Genomic DNA, 14612 nt, shown 5'->3' with positions numbered 1-14612 from the left:
TCACAGGTTTCACTGCTAGTCCCTTCACTTCCTGTCTTGCAAATTTGTGCATTTGATTAAGAAGACTACTTTGGATGGTTAGTAATGTCCTTTTTGTATGTTTTGAATAAAGCACGTTTTAATTTTTACAAAATTTACTATAAGCTCATTTTCCAGGCATCAAGATGAATGTACTTTTTGCCCTTTATTTATTGCTATATCATTTAAAATTTAGGTATACTTTTTAGAGGAATGACCCACATGACAGGAACTTACATGACTTAAGAGCAGCTATTCTTGCAATCACTGACTCTTTCTGTAAGTTTTAGTTCCTGTATTTTGTATTTTTATTATTTATATATTTTATTATTCTTTCTTGAATATCAATGAGAAATTTCCTGAACCAAAGCCCTTATTTTTGTTCTATATATGAGTGTATATGGTACAAATGGACTAAAGTTGAACGGGAGAAGGAGGGTGGGTCAGATTGTCTTCTGGAACCTGCAAAGTTCCTTTAATGACCCCAAGTTTCCCATGAAAGCAAAGACCCATGTTTTTTTTAGTAACATTCTACTAATATTTCTATATGGCAGCAAGACATGGAACACAGCTTTTGAAAAATTAAAAATAGCACAGAGACCCACAGAGAGGTATGTGTTAGCTATTAAGAGTCTGGAACATGACCAATAAGGAATATTGAAGACTAGAGGTAAAAGATGCCATCAAGGAATTCCCTTCTCTGCCTTCTTAACCACCTTCCTCAACTTGCCATGTGGTCAAAATAAATAACAACTAACACTCTCAACAAATCTGTAATTAACAAATTAAAACAAATTAACAAATCTTAATTTGGCAGGCACTTTCTTCGTTAGATTGCAACCCACTAGTCCCTTCTCAATGTGTTTTTTTATTTTTTCCATTTCAAAGATATTTACAGAGCAGAGGTGTCAAACATGGCTGCAGCCCAAAATAGATTGAAATGTTACTGGTAAATGTTTAATAAAATAAATTAAAATGCAATAAAACATAATATTGCTATGTAGTTTCTAAGTCATTATGCAGCCTAGATTCTTAGCTACAGTTCAGTAGCCTGTTTCTATCTGACTTTGATGATATGCCTCTATAAAGGATATGCCCAGTGGGCTCCAGGATTTCATCTCAGCCTTTTTTTTTTTTTGAGGGTAGCAATGCAGTATTTTGGGCTTTGCTCATTCACCCAACAAGCATTTATTTGGTATCTACTATATGGTTAGAAGAAATGTGGTATAATGGATAGAGAGCTAGCCTTAAACCAGTAAAACCTGGTTTCAGGTCTTGCTTTTCTTACATTGGCTGTGTGATTCTGACCAAATTACTCAGTCTCTCAGTACTCTAGAGCTAGGCCAAAGCTTTTTTATGGAAGATCTTTCTCTCTCTCTCATCTATATTTTATATATATACATATACACACATCTAGATAGATATGGATATATGTGTATATATACCTAATTAGATATCAATATATACATATACATAACTAGATATATACATATCTAGGTAAATATGTATGTATGTGTGTATATATATATACATAGACTATATAAATTATATATATATACTATAGTAGACATTGAAACCAACAAATTTAAAAATATTAGTTAGCTGTGGTATTGTGGCAAAGTGCAGTAGATTTTCAGTATTTGAATATATGGGTTTGAGTCCTAATTCTACAACCTACTACTTTTGTGTGGTCTTGCATGTATCACTTAACTTTTTTGAGTTTGTTTCCTCTTGTGTAAAGTGAAATTTGTAAACATGACCTCTAATGTACCTTTCACCTCTAAATCCCTGTGATTCTATGATCCAACTTCTAGTTCCTATGAACAAGAAGCCAATTAATGAACAAGTATTTATTAAGAACTTACCAAGCCAAAGGCTTACATGGGGATACAGATACAATAAATGAAACAATCCCTACCGGCAAGAAGTTTACATTCTAAGAGGGTGGACATACACATACTAAGAGATCAGGATCAGAAAAGGCTTTCTTTAGACGATGAAGGCTTGAGATTCCTCTAGAAGAAAGGGGTTCTACAAGATGGTCAGGAGAGAGCCTTCCAGGCATGAAAGACAGTCCCAGAAAATTCCTGGAGACAGCAGATTGATTGTCCAGTGTGAAGAACAGAAAAGTGCCTAGTTTAGCTGCAGTGCTGAATATGGGAGGGGGCTTAGTGTCCAGAGAGGCCGTAGAAGGATTGGTTGAGTGAAAAGCTAAACAAAAGTAGCCTAGTGGATGAAGCATTGGACTTTGACTCTGGAAAACCCCAAGTTTGAATCATGCTTCGGACATACCCTAATTGTGTGACCCTGGGAAGTCATTTAACTCTAAGGAGCCGTTTTCTCATCTGTAAAATAGCACTTAATTCTCAGGGTTTTGTGGGGATCATGGTTAACATATGTAAAGCGAGGCCACTGAAGTTTATTTTGTTCTGTACTTAAAATATCTAATGTTCAGGTCGGGTGAGATCAGAAATGGGAATGAAGGGCTTTTGAACTGGGTGGAGAAGCTAACATGGACGGTAGGGGCTGGCTGCCTGCCTCTGCTGGGGTTGGGGGATAAAGAGTTCCATGAATCATTAAAAACAAAAGCAAAAAACAACAGCAAAAACCAACTCAGCGCAGTCCCAGGATGAACAAGATCATTTAATCATACAAACTTCCTGTGGCCCGTCAGCAGACACCACCCACCTATCTCCAAAGATAGGGGCAGGAATGACGAGCCTGGAAACCAACATTTTCATTTTCTTACATAGAAATTGTGGGTGTGATGGGAGGTGGGGGAGTGGCAGGGTAATGAAGCGACTGGATTGGAGACAAACAAATGTTCCTTCTCCGGGACGATTTTTTCCTCTCTTTCCTTCCAGAAATACAGCTGCACTACCGCATCCCGTGCCCGGACCAGAGTCAGCGGCAGCTGTAGCTCCCACGTGGCAAAGCCAGACAGTGCCGCGACTTCAGCCTCAGCTGGAGAAGGGCGGAGAGAGAGGGGCGGGACTGCTAGATGAGACCCCGCCCTCCCCTCCTTAACTAAGCGGTACGTAAACCACAGGGGCTGCCTCCTCGCTCTGCCAATGGCGGCCAATCAGGGGCGGGGCTTGCAACTCGGTCCTCCACCGCCAGGGGTCGCGAACGGCTTCCCCGGCGACGAGAGTTCATTGGTGGCCGCGAGCGAAGGGGCGGGAAGAGGGTGCACGCCAGGGGTGGGGAGCTGGGCTTCCTCCTGTCCACAAGCCAGGGTGGAAGGGAAGCGTGAGGTACCTGGGGAAGGAAGACCAGATCTAGGTCGAGGTGTGTGACTCCCGGTGGCCTCGGGCAGGGACTGGACGCAAGCGGCAGCCCTGGGCGGGCAGGCGGGCAGGCAGGCGTGCGAGGCAGTGGGCGCCGGTAAGGACCGTTGGCTCGGCGGGCAAACGGGCGCTAGACTAGGACCGTCGCTCCTCCGGAGGCGCGAGCGCACACGCAGGTGTCCAGGGGGCGAGGGGAGGGGCGCCCCTGGGGGCGCGGCATCTCCGCCTTCCTCTCTGGGAGAGCCGCGAGCGGGGCGGGGCAGCTTGCTGTTGCTCCTCCGCTGTTGGGCCAAGGGGGAGCATCCTCCTTTCCCACCTTGAACTCCCCGTCCTCTTCCTCCTCGCTCGCTCATCTCGCCCCCTGCCGAGCCGGGTCAGAGGAGGGGGCACCCCCACCTTTAACTCTTTGGAACCCCAAACACCATCCCTAAGTCAAGCCCTTGGTCTTGCACTTGAGCCAGCGGAGCCGGAGGGGTTGAATGAATCGGCCGAAGTCTCGAGGAGCCCGAGGTCTCCCTTTCCACTATTCCGGTTGCATCTTCAGGCTGCCACAGGGTGGTACTTAGAGAACTGGTTTAACCCTGGGCTTGCAGCCAGCTCCCAGGCTGAAGTGCACTTTGTGTGTGTGTCTGCATCTTGTTAAGGAAGGAGGTAGGAAGAACGTTTGTGTGTCTGTGTTTGTGTGTGGGGGGGCGTACAGCGGTTGGCAGGTGTTGTATGTGAAGTTTGAATTTTCCGTACGACTCACCTGGTAAGTTGCTGTGACTAAAAGGGAAGTCTCAAAATTACCTCTTACGTTACCATTCACGTAAGCTAATGGCATTACATTCTGCCCCCAGGTTTATCTAAGTGGTTGAAAATATGACCTTAGATACCAGATAATCGTAGTGTCTGGTTGGCATCTGTGACTTTTTTTTTACAGTTTAAAACTGGTTTCTCACTGATGTGCCTTTGTTTTTTCAATCGCTTTTATCCATTCTTTAAAAATGTGTTCTTTTCTTGCAGTTTGAAATGAGTTTCTCAAAGATGTGCCTTTTTTTAAATGCCTTCAACCACTCTCTTTATAGAAATGAATGCTTTGTTTTTTGTAGTTTAGTACCATCGCCTAAATAACAATTCTTTTTGTTTACTGCATCTGTGTACTAGGAAAGGAAATAAAGTATTAGTATAAAAATAAAGTATTAGGTGCTTTATACTTTGCACGTTCTTTAAATGTAATTCACAGTTCTATTATCTCTATCTTCCACATCAGGAAGATGTACTAGTGGTATATTTTAATGCTTCTGACCAACAGACTGGCAAAACTAAGCAGTACTCGAATTACTGTCAAGTAATCAGTATTACTTCTTTCATATTTTGGGAGAATCTTGATTTATAAGCTTAGAATATTAGAGGTGGAAGAAATTCAGAAATCTGGATCAGCCCATTCATTTTATTTTTTGGTTTAAAGCTTTTTCATTTTGAAAACACGAACAAGCATAAACAGTTCAATAAAAAAAACAGAAAAGAACATTGTATGTGAAACTGTTACATGATTTAAAATGTATATCAAATTTAACATGAAAGTAACAAAACTGCCCAACTTCTCTGTGTCCCCTTTTGAACTTCTTTTCCTTTCTATGTATTTTTGAAAAAATGTTTTATTGATGCTTTTTCTTTTTTTTTAACTTCAGTCTTATTACCTGTCAGCTCTCCCTCCCCACCCAAATAAGCCTTTCCTTGTGACTAAGTACTATACACACATAAAAGAAACCAATATCTTGGCTATTCCTGTAAGTAAAATCTCTTCCTGCACCTCTAGTCCCTCATCTTATGGCAAGTGGGCCTCATCAGTCTATTTCATTTCTTATTGGTCATTGCATTGATTAGAGTAAGTGTTTTGAGTATTCCTTTTTCTTGTGGCTGGTGCCTTTCGTTATAGAAGACTGAGGCCTAGATTTCTCACTGTTCAGTTATGTCAGACTCATTGGGGTTTTCTTGGCAAAGATATTGGAGTGGTTTGCCATTTCCTTCTTGTTTAACAGGATTAAGTGACTTGCCCAGGGTCACATAGCTAGTAAAGTGTCTGAAGCTGGATTTGATCTCATGAAGATGATTTTTCTTGATTCCAGCCCAGTGCTCTGTCCACTGGGCCACCTAGCTGTCCTGAGGTTTAAGCAAGACTAAGAGTTAAGGAGCTCTTGCTCCTTGACTCCTAATCATTAATTCTTCCCTCTACCTCTTTTCTTTCATCTTCATATTCCGTGTTAGGGGATAAAGATATGGACCTGTGGTTTCACTGATACAGGGAACTTGCCCAAGTGAGGTGACTCTAGGTCTGAACCTTTTCCTCAATTTATTATCTCAGAAATTTGCCTAGGACATTTAGACATTCACACAGCCTAATGTTAAGAGGTGGTGGGAACCAATCTTCCTGGTTCCAAAAAGCAGGGTCTCTTTCTACTATAACACACTGCCTCTCAGGAGCCACTGGTACCACACCATAGCTCTGCAGTTAGGAAGTTTTTTTCCCTGACTAGTGAAGCTTTTTTTTTTAATACCTAACTATGGTTATGAATATCCCCCAGCTAAGATTAAGTGCTTGTTAAAGGCTCTCTTTAAATTGAGTGTGTATGTGAGAAATTGTTAATGTTTTCTTAACTGATTAAAATGCTGATTATTATTCAGAAATTGTTGAAGCTATTCAAAACACATTTCAAGGGGAAATGATTAGATATATTTGTATACTTAAAAATTTGAATCTAACATGTAATTGAATTGTTCAGTTGTTTTGCTTGTGTCCAACTCTTTGTGACCCCTTTTGAGGGTTTTCTTGGCAAAGATACTGCAGTGGTTTGCCATTTCCTTCTCTAACGTATTTTACAGATGAGTAAACTTAGGCAAACAGGGTTAAATGACTTGACCAGAGTCACACAATTAGTAAGGGTCAGAGGCCAGATTTGAACTACAGTCTTCCTTACTCCAGGCCCAGCACACTCTCCACAGGACCACCTAGCTGGAGGAAATGTCTAATCATTTCAGTCATGTCCCCCTATTTGTGACTCCATTTGGGGTTTTCTTGGAAAAGATATTATGTCTGAAGTCACATTTGAGCTCATCTTCCTGACTTGAGCCTTGGTACTCTAAACCACTACGCCACCTATACCTGTAATTGAATATATGTTTTTAAATTATAAAAGTATTAAAGGGTAAAATAGCGAATCTGAAAAAATAAAAAGATTCAGTTGAGTTAAAATTGAGGCAGCTATGTGGATAGAATACAGGAAGTACTTTGGAAGACCTAAATTCAAGTCTAATCTCAGATACTTCCTAACTTTGTGACCCAGGTAAATCACTTTAGCTCTCTGCCTCAGTTAACTCATCAGTGAAGTGGGGATAATAAACCATGGGAACAATCACATGGTTGTTGTGGGGATTAAATGAGAAAATATCTATAAAATGTTCTGCAAACTTTAAAGGGCTATATAAATGCCATCAATTATTAAGTACAGAGAAGAAGGAACTTGGTTGCTAAACTTTCTAGTGGTAAAAGATTATATGTTCCCTAGTCAATAATCATTCTTTTTTTTTTTTTTAAGCAATTGGGGTTAAGTAACTTGCTCAAGGTTACACGGCCAGTTATTTCTAGATGTGGTGCTGAGCGTCTGAGCCCGGGATTCGATCTCCAGGTCGTCCCAACACTGGAACCGGTGCTCTTACTCGCTGAGCCACCTGGCCGCCCCTGTCAATAATCATTCTACAATTTTCTTTGGAGTTTTCCTAAATAATACTAGATAAGTCTTTCTAGTGAGTAATAAACTCTAGCCTTCTCCTGAGAGATTCATACCCTCCTTACCTAGGTCATTGGGTTTCAAAAGGTTTTCTTATTTTTTCATCTAGTGAAATTTTTTTTCCTTTCCCCAATTTTTTCACATAAATTATAATAGTCACTATTATTTGTGGGTTTTTTTGGGGGGGGCTTTTTAGAAGGGAGAAAGCAGAGTTATTGGGGTTAAGTGACTTGCCCAAGGTCACATGGCTAGTAAGTGTTAAGTGTCTGAGGTCAAATTTGAACTCAGGTCCTCCTGACTTCAGGGCCTGTGCTCTATTCACTGCGACACCTAGCCATCCTTGTCACTATTAGTTGTTGGAAGACATCTATTTTCTGCATTGTTATAGTTCTTAAAGTCTGTTTGGGGGAGGTTCAAGAAGCAAGATATACCACCTCTATATTTATATAGTTCAGAATTCACCATTATAACCAAAATGTTTTGAACTTGGTTTAAAGGATTTGAACTGAGAATCAGGAGACCTGGTTCTGCCATCAACTTTCTGCTTGAGTAAGTTGCTTATTATTTGGGGACCTTAATTTCCTTATCTCTGACATTAGGGGATGGAATTTGTTTTTCATAGTGCTTTTTGATGTTTCTCAAGATGTTTCTGACAGTATTTTAACTTTAAAAATATTTTCCTTGTAAGATTTATTTTTGAGGATAGCGACATCCATGTACTCATACTAGTGCTTCAATTTACTAAAATCCAACCCTTTACACTTTTCTTCTTAAGATAATATCCTTCCTCACTAAGACAGTCATCCCTCCCACTTATATTTGAAGTCATTTTCTAGGTGCAGTGTTTTTTAGTTTCATCTGAGTTTATTCTGTGTGTTGGTGTGAAAAGGTTATATGTTAATGAATACTGAATCAGCTTGCCATTGTGGTTACAACAGGTTCTGCAAGGGTTTTTAGTGTCAAGATAGGTTAGTCAAAGAATTAATACAGACTTTTTGTCCATTGAAACTATGTGACAGTACAAAAATACATTTTACAAAGAAAAATACATCGTTTTTTGCTCAGAAACAGTAATGTTCCAACCTGATTTAGTATAATAGTTCTAAAAATAAAGTTCAAATCGTCAAAGCAACATCCTTACTATTCCTCTTTGCAACAACAAAAGACTGTAATACAAAAATACTTTTGAATGAAAATAAGTTGTTCAGCTTATGCTTTATAAACAATTTGCCAATGTTAGGAGGAATAGAAAATATTTCTGAAAAGCAAAATATAATTTATACTAAATGCTAGTATGAGTAGTGATTGTTGGAAAACTGTATTCCATAGCATTTTATCAGGTAAAATAGTCATTTGAGATGAAGATGGTAATGTTTTATATGTACATAAAATTGTTCCTGTTGGTCTCTGTTTCACCTAACTAGAACATCACACTGTCTCCCCTCCCTGCACCCACTCCCTATTTATCATGAATTTGTTCTTGAAATCTTGCTTGAAAATTTTTCCTTGGACCTTTATTCAGATCTTTCCTTCCCCCCTTTTGGCACATATGGATAATTTTAGCAATAATTTGAGTCATAAACTTTTTGAAATTCACTTTTCAAATTGAATTGTAGGCGCTTAAAGGAGCAGAAAGAAAGAAAATTAAAGTAGGTAACAACCTTAGGGAAGGGGAGGGATGTTTTCCTAATCTGGGCTTTAAAAAAAAAAATCTAATTACCAAGTACCACTTTCTTATTATATTAGATCAAGTTGTGTCTAATTCTATTCCAGTATATTTGAGCAATACTGGAAAAGCAAAGAGGGAATCTTACATTTAGTTTTATATTCCCCTCTTTAGGTGAGAGTAGGTGACTATATTACTGTTCACATCCTAGGCAAGTAATGTACTTACCCTAATCCTTCATTGCTCACCTTCAGAAAGAATTCTTAGACTCATAGGGCTTTTGAGTAATTTCCAGCTCTCCTTTTTCATTCCTTATTTTTAACTTGTTATTAATTCTAATATCTATTGGCTTTCATGTCCCTCTTCAGTACCCTTAAATGCACTTTGTGCCATCTGAGAAGGCAAAGACAGCATTTTATTCATTGTAAGATTAGTCATCATTCCTTCTTCATAGTGCAAATCACTGAATATCAGAATCAGCAGTCCCCAACTAGCCGTAATATTGACCTGTCCTCTGAATTTTTCTACTGTCAGGTCAGTATTTTGTGATTGTACAGGATATAGTCTATTATTTGAGATATCCAGTTACTGTCCATCTTTGCTTCTGTCTCCAGTCTTTTTTTTTTTTTTAATGATAGATTGCTTCCCATACATGCCACTGAAACTGTTATGGTATGAATACAATTAGGTTATCCTGGTTTAGGGATCTTCTTTGAATTTGCTTCAGCTGTGGTGCTGAAAGGAAGACTGACTCTTTAGAGCTCCATTAATATTTGGTCTCCATTAATAACTGAGCCCTAGCAGCCCCAGCCCCACATTTATGAAATGCCTGCTATGGGCAAAGAGCTAGTTGTGTTTAGAGCTAAAACTATTAAAAGGAAAAGTGGTATGGTTTTTGTCATTGAGGAACTTATATTCTGTGTCAGGGGAGGGGGTGCCAGTTCTATGTGGGGTATAGGTATAAGTCTGATAAAAGGTAGAGAATAGATTCTAACAGCTCTCTAAATTTAAGGAGAGACAAAGAATCACTTTCATCTTGGAGTATCAGGAAAAGCTTTAATGGAAGAAGCAGTGTTTAAATTGGATCTTGAAGAAAGAGAAGGGGCCCTTTGATTCAGCCCTCTCAAATACAGAGAAGTTAAGTGACCTTCCCAAGGACATACAGGATGTGTCAGAGATGTGAGCTTTTTTTTTGCTTTTTGGAGGGGGTAAGGCAGGACAATTGGGGTTAAGTGAGGTCACATGGCTAGTAAGTTAAGTTTCTGAGGCTGGGTTATGAAGATCTCTAACTTTTCTCAACGTAACATGTAACTGGAAGTTTGAGATATTAGGAAGATTAATTTGGCAGTTTCATGAAGGAAAGATTGAAAGAAGGCAGGCTAGGAGATACTCCTATCCTTATCACAGATGGCTGTGATATGGGCCTTAATGGATGGTGGCAGTATGAAGGGGAGATGAGTGGATGAATTAAAGAGGCACTGTAGAGGTTGACTTGGCAATTTACTGATTGGGTAAGTGATTTTAGTAAAGAAACAAAGATGACTACGATATTTAATCTAGGTGACTAGTAGGATTGTGGTGCTGCTAAAAGTAATAGGAAGGGTGGCTAGGTGGCACAGTGAATAGAGCACCATCCTGGAGTCAGGAAGACTTGAGTTCAAATTCAGCCTCAGACACTTAACACAAAACTAGCTGTGTGACCTTGGGCAAGTCACTTAACCCTGATTGCCCTACCTTCCCCTCTCCAAACAACAACAACAACAACAGTAATAGGAAGACAATGCAATTTTTTGGTGAGGGGAAAAATTTCCTTTTTAATATTTTGAATTTGACCTGCTAGTGGAAAATGATTTTGATGTCCAAGAAATATTGTTTATAATTAACTATGTAACTGGAGCTTAGAATAGTGGTTAGATCTGGATATTGGACTTTGGCATTATTTTCAGGGAGGTGAACCTTCATTGGGAATAGGTGAAATGATAAAAAAGAAAATTTTAATATATAAACACTTTAGTAGTAACTATTTACAATTGTTACTGCTTAATAAATGTTTACCATCAATTTGTCATTCTAGAATAAGTTAATAACTTTTGCTTCATATATTCATTTAACATGAAAAGTTATGTAGGTTGGTAGTTTGGTGGGAAAAATTGTTTCTGAAGACCTTACACATTGGAAATGTTTTCTATTTTTCGGTAACTCTTCAAAATTGACTTACATTGCTTGAATATCAGATGCGATTTCGATATTCATCTTCAGGCATAATAATATAATGTTGCTATTTCTTTGTGAATGAGAATAAATCTATCCCTGTCCACCTACACGTCATATAATAAATTATAGAGTAAACAATCTAAATTTTGAAATCTACTAATTTATGGTAGTATAAGCTTTGTACATCTAAGATACTTCTCTGTTTTATCGAAGTTAACCACTTACATTGTTTCAGGTGTATATAACTTTGCTCTCTAACTAGATTGTAAATTCCTCAAAGGTAGAGATCCCTTTTATCCAATATTTTGTTTATTTCTCTGACACTTAATAGCTGTGTGACCCTGGGCAAGTCACTTAAAACCTCATTTGCATCATTTTTCTTGTGTGTAGAATGAACTAGAGAAGAAAATGACCAACTACTCCAGTATCTTGACTGAGAAAACCCCAAATAGGGTCTCAAATAGTAGGACCGACTGAAACAACTGCTCTAAGCACAAAACCTGTATTTTATAAATGTTTATTAGCCCATGTATTTAAAAAAGCTGAAACCTTCATTATTTTTGGAGGTAAAAACATGTTCATGCTTCAGGGAGTTTTCATTAATCAGAAGAGAGTAATACTGAAGAAATTTTCTTTTTCATTAGGTGTCTGAGGTAAAAGGAATTGAGATTGAGTTTTAACAATGAACAATGTGGTTCATTTGGATGAGGACAGGCAGATTCATTAAAGTTGACTCTTATTTACTACCTGTGTAACTTGGGCAAGCTACTTGCCTTTTTTGGGTCTCAGTTTTTCGCTTATTTGTAAAATGAGGGAGTTGAACTGGCAGGGCAGTGAGGAACCTGCAGCCTTGAGGCCACATGTAGCCATCTAGGTCCTTGGGTGCAGCCTTTTCACTGAGTTCAAGTTTTATAGAACAAATACTTTTGTTAAGGGGATTTGTTCTATGCAGTTTGAATTCAGTTAAAGGACTGCACTTGAGGACCTAGAGGACCATATATGGCCTCAAAACTGTAGGTTCCCAACCCTGGACTAGATAATTGATCTCTAAGGTCCTTTCCACTTCTAATCTGATTCTGCAACTACTTCTGCTTCATTGAAGATTGTGGTATGGGATAGGTGTCCATAATTAAGAAAATCTCTCCATATTCGTTCATTCATTCGTTCATTTATTTTTTCTTTTTGGAGGGGGGAATGCAGGGCATTTTGGGGTTAAGTGACTTGCCCAAGGCTAGTAAGTGTTAAGTGTCTGAGGCCAGATTTGAACTCATGTCCTCCTGACTCCAGGGTCAGTGCTCTATTCACAGTGCCACCTAGAAGCCCCAATCCCTCCATATTTTAGCAAGACTTTGGAAATCTGCTTGGCTTGTTAAACAGGAAATGATGGAGGGTTAGTACTGTCATATATTGCATTATAGAGAAGAACAGATATGAACCTATTAGAATAGTTAGGTAGATTTCCTACAAACCCACTTTTCTCAATCACAGCTTTTCAAAAGAACAGTGGAGAATGGGAATACCTTGCTGATTTTCAGGCAGATTCGATCTCAACTTGGTTAATGATTTACATTAGTTATTTTCTTGTTATATTTCCTGGTTGGTATCTGTCATTCTGCTGATGTATCTTTTCCTCCTTTTCTTGATTTTAGTGTTCTTTGGAGCAGTTTCCATGATTGAATGTTATTACTTCTCTTTATAATATTTTAATGTAATTTGAATAAATCAGACCTAGCTTACATATTAGCAAGAAGTCACATAGCCTTGGGTAAATAACTTTAAAAAAAAATCCAAAGGGCAAGGATAGATAGGCTATATCTATAGCCTATGTTCACTCAGTCCAAATTTGTGACTTTTTTTCAATGATTGGAGCTTTTGAGTACATAAAACATTTTTAAAAAATAATTTTACCAGGGCTTCTTTTCAAGCTCACTCATTAGGGCAGTTTTCTAGAATCATACAAGTTAGTTTCACTTTTCTTAGATGTTTGTTAATTGCCTCCTTGCTAAGTCCCCAAAGTGAAACTGTTCCTTGCCCTGGGGGTGGGAATAGGCATTTATATAGAGCCCACTATACTAGGCATTTTGTGATGATGCTTTGCAAAATTATCTCATTTAATCCTCTCTAACAACCTGTAGGTGCTGTTGTTATCCCCATTTTACATCTGAGGAAACTGAGGCAAACAGTGGTTAAGAGACTTACCCAGGGTCACACAGCTAGTAAAATGTCTGAGGCTGGATTTGAACCCCTGTAGTCCTGACTCCAGGCCCAGCATTCTCTCTACTATACCATAGACAAGTACATACATAGATATATAAAATAAATTAAAAGATTGTTTTTAGGATAAAGTATTAGCAGCTTTGGAAAATCAGAAAACACTTCTTCATATAAGGTAACACTTTGTAGCCTTGAAGAAAGGGAAGGATTCTAAGAGGCAGAGTACATTCTAGAGACATGGGACAGCCTATGTGAAGGGATGGATATTTTATTACAAATGATGTGTATCAATTATAGCAAATTCTAGGATCATATCAATAGTGGAATGTTAAAGTACTGTCTTTCAGCATATGCAAAATTAATATTCTGAATCTCAGACCTATCCTATTGTCTTTTCCATTTTCACTTTATTCCTTTTAAAAATTGAGCCAGCATGATGAAGGCTTCTGATGTTAACTATCATTTTTTGTGCAATAGTTTACAGGTTATACCTAACATAGTGAAAGAAAATAATCTAAAAACCAATAAATAGAATGAAAGAATATTTGCTGAAGAAAAATATGAACTAAATTTTTAAAAATGCTAATTCATTTATTTGAATTAGAATCTTGAAAGCACATCCATTAGGGAAAGCCCTTCTATTTTCATCTGAAAAAACAAAACAAAACAAAACAAAAAAATCCAACACATTTAAAATAATCAATTCCATACAAGTCTTTAGCATAATGGTAAGATAAACTGGGACCATGCCTGTCTTTTTTTCCTTAGGGCCTATTAAGCTCTCTGTAAATTATTCAATTTGAATTTTGGTATTGTCACTTTTTAAAAATTCTGTTTATCCTACCATTATAGCTTATCAATTGATGCAGTCTAGTCATACTTGACCACTTTCTCCAGAGAAAGGGAATGAGAAAGATATAGTATGTAGGCAGAAAGAGCCAGTTGTGACTGGCGAATCTGTTATGTGTAGCCACTAAACTCGAACTGAATTCTCTCAGCCCATTATGTACCTTTTTATCTGACTTTTCATTACTGTATCTTTATCTAGTTTATTCAAAGGAATCTGGGTCTGTCTATTGAAGATTGGTATATTTTTTAAAAGGCTCTGACTTTTTTTCCTCTTCAATATAAAACTGTACAGTGTTCTGGGGTCATTCAGGTTAGTTTGCAGTTCTGGCAGAGCTGGCCAACTCCTGGTTGGACCTCATGTGTTCAGTGTGACATTTCCCAAATTGGGACAGAGTGAACTCTGGGACATGTCCTTGATGTTTTGATACCAGATTATAATAATTGTAAGTGTTTTGGCTTGTTAAATCTTGAATCCAAATGATATGCTAGTGAGAGAGATTTAATAAAATAGGATGTATCCTAGTTTGTCTCTTTGCAACTGCCCACATTGTTAGGAAAATGGGATTTAATCACTTTGTTAGCGATAAAGGGGAG

At 38.2% G+C, this 14612-nt stretch overlaps 1 protein-coding gene across 5 annotated transcripts in view; it reads left to right on the top strand.

Annotated features, from left to right (window-relative positions):
- Nucleotides 1-3182: 3182 nt before the first annotated feature.
- Nucleotides 3183-14612, top strand: part of FAM3C (FAM3 metabolism regulating signaling molecule C) — a 58459-nt gene continuing 47029 nt past the window's right edge. Inside the window, exons 1-2 of one of the 5 annotated variants that reach the window (XM_069087095.1) lie at nucleotides 3183-3402; nucleotides 7573-7624. The gene's annotated coding sequence lies outside the window, so the exon portion shown is untranslated. Of the gene's footprint in view, nucleotides 3403-3541; nucleotides 3957-7572; nucleotides 7625-14612 lie in introns of those variants that run through there. The other 4 variants (XM_069087098.1, XM_069087094.1, XM_069087097.1 and 1 more) reach the window with 4 other exon arrangements.

This window comes from Petaurus breviceps, unplaced genomic scaffold (genome assembly GCF_028583685.1).
Source record: "Petaurus breviceps papuanus isolate PSGF00001 unplaced genomic scaffold, PetGlider_PUasm1.0 181, whole genome shotgun sequence".
Classification (NCBI taxonomy): domain Eukaryota; kingdom Metazoa; phylum Chordata; class Mammalia; order Diprotodontia; family Petauridae; genus Petaurus; species Petaurus breviceps.
This window is presented reverse-complemented; position numbering and strand designations above follow the sequence as displayed.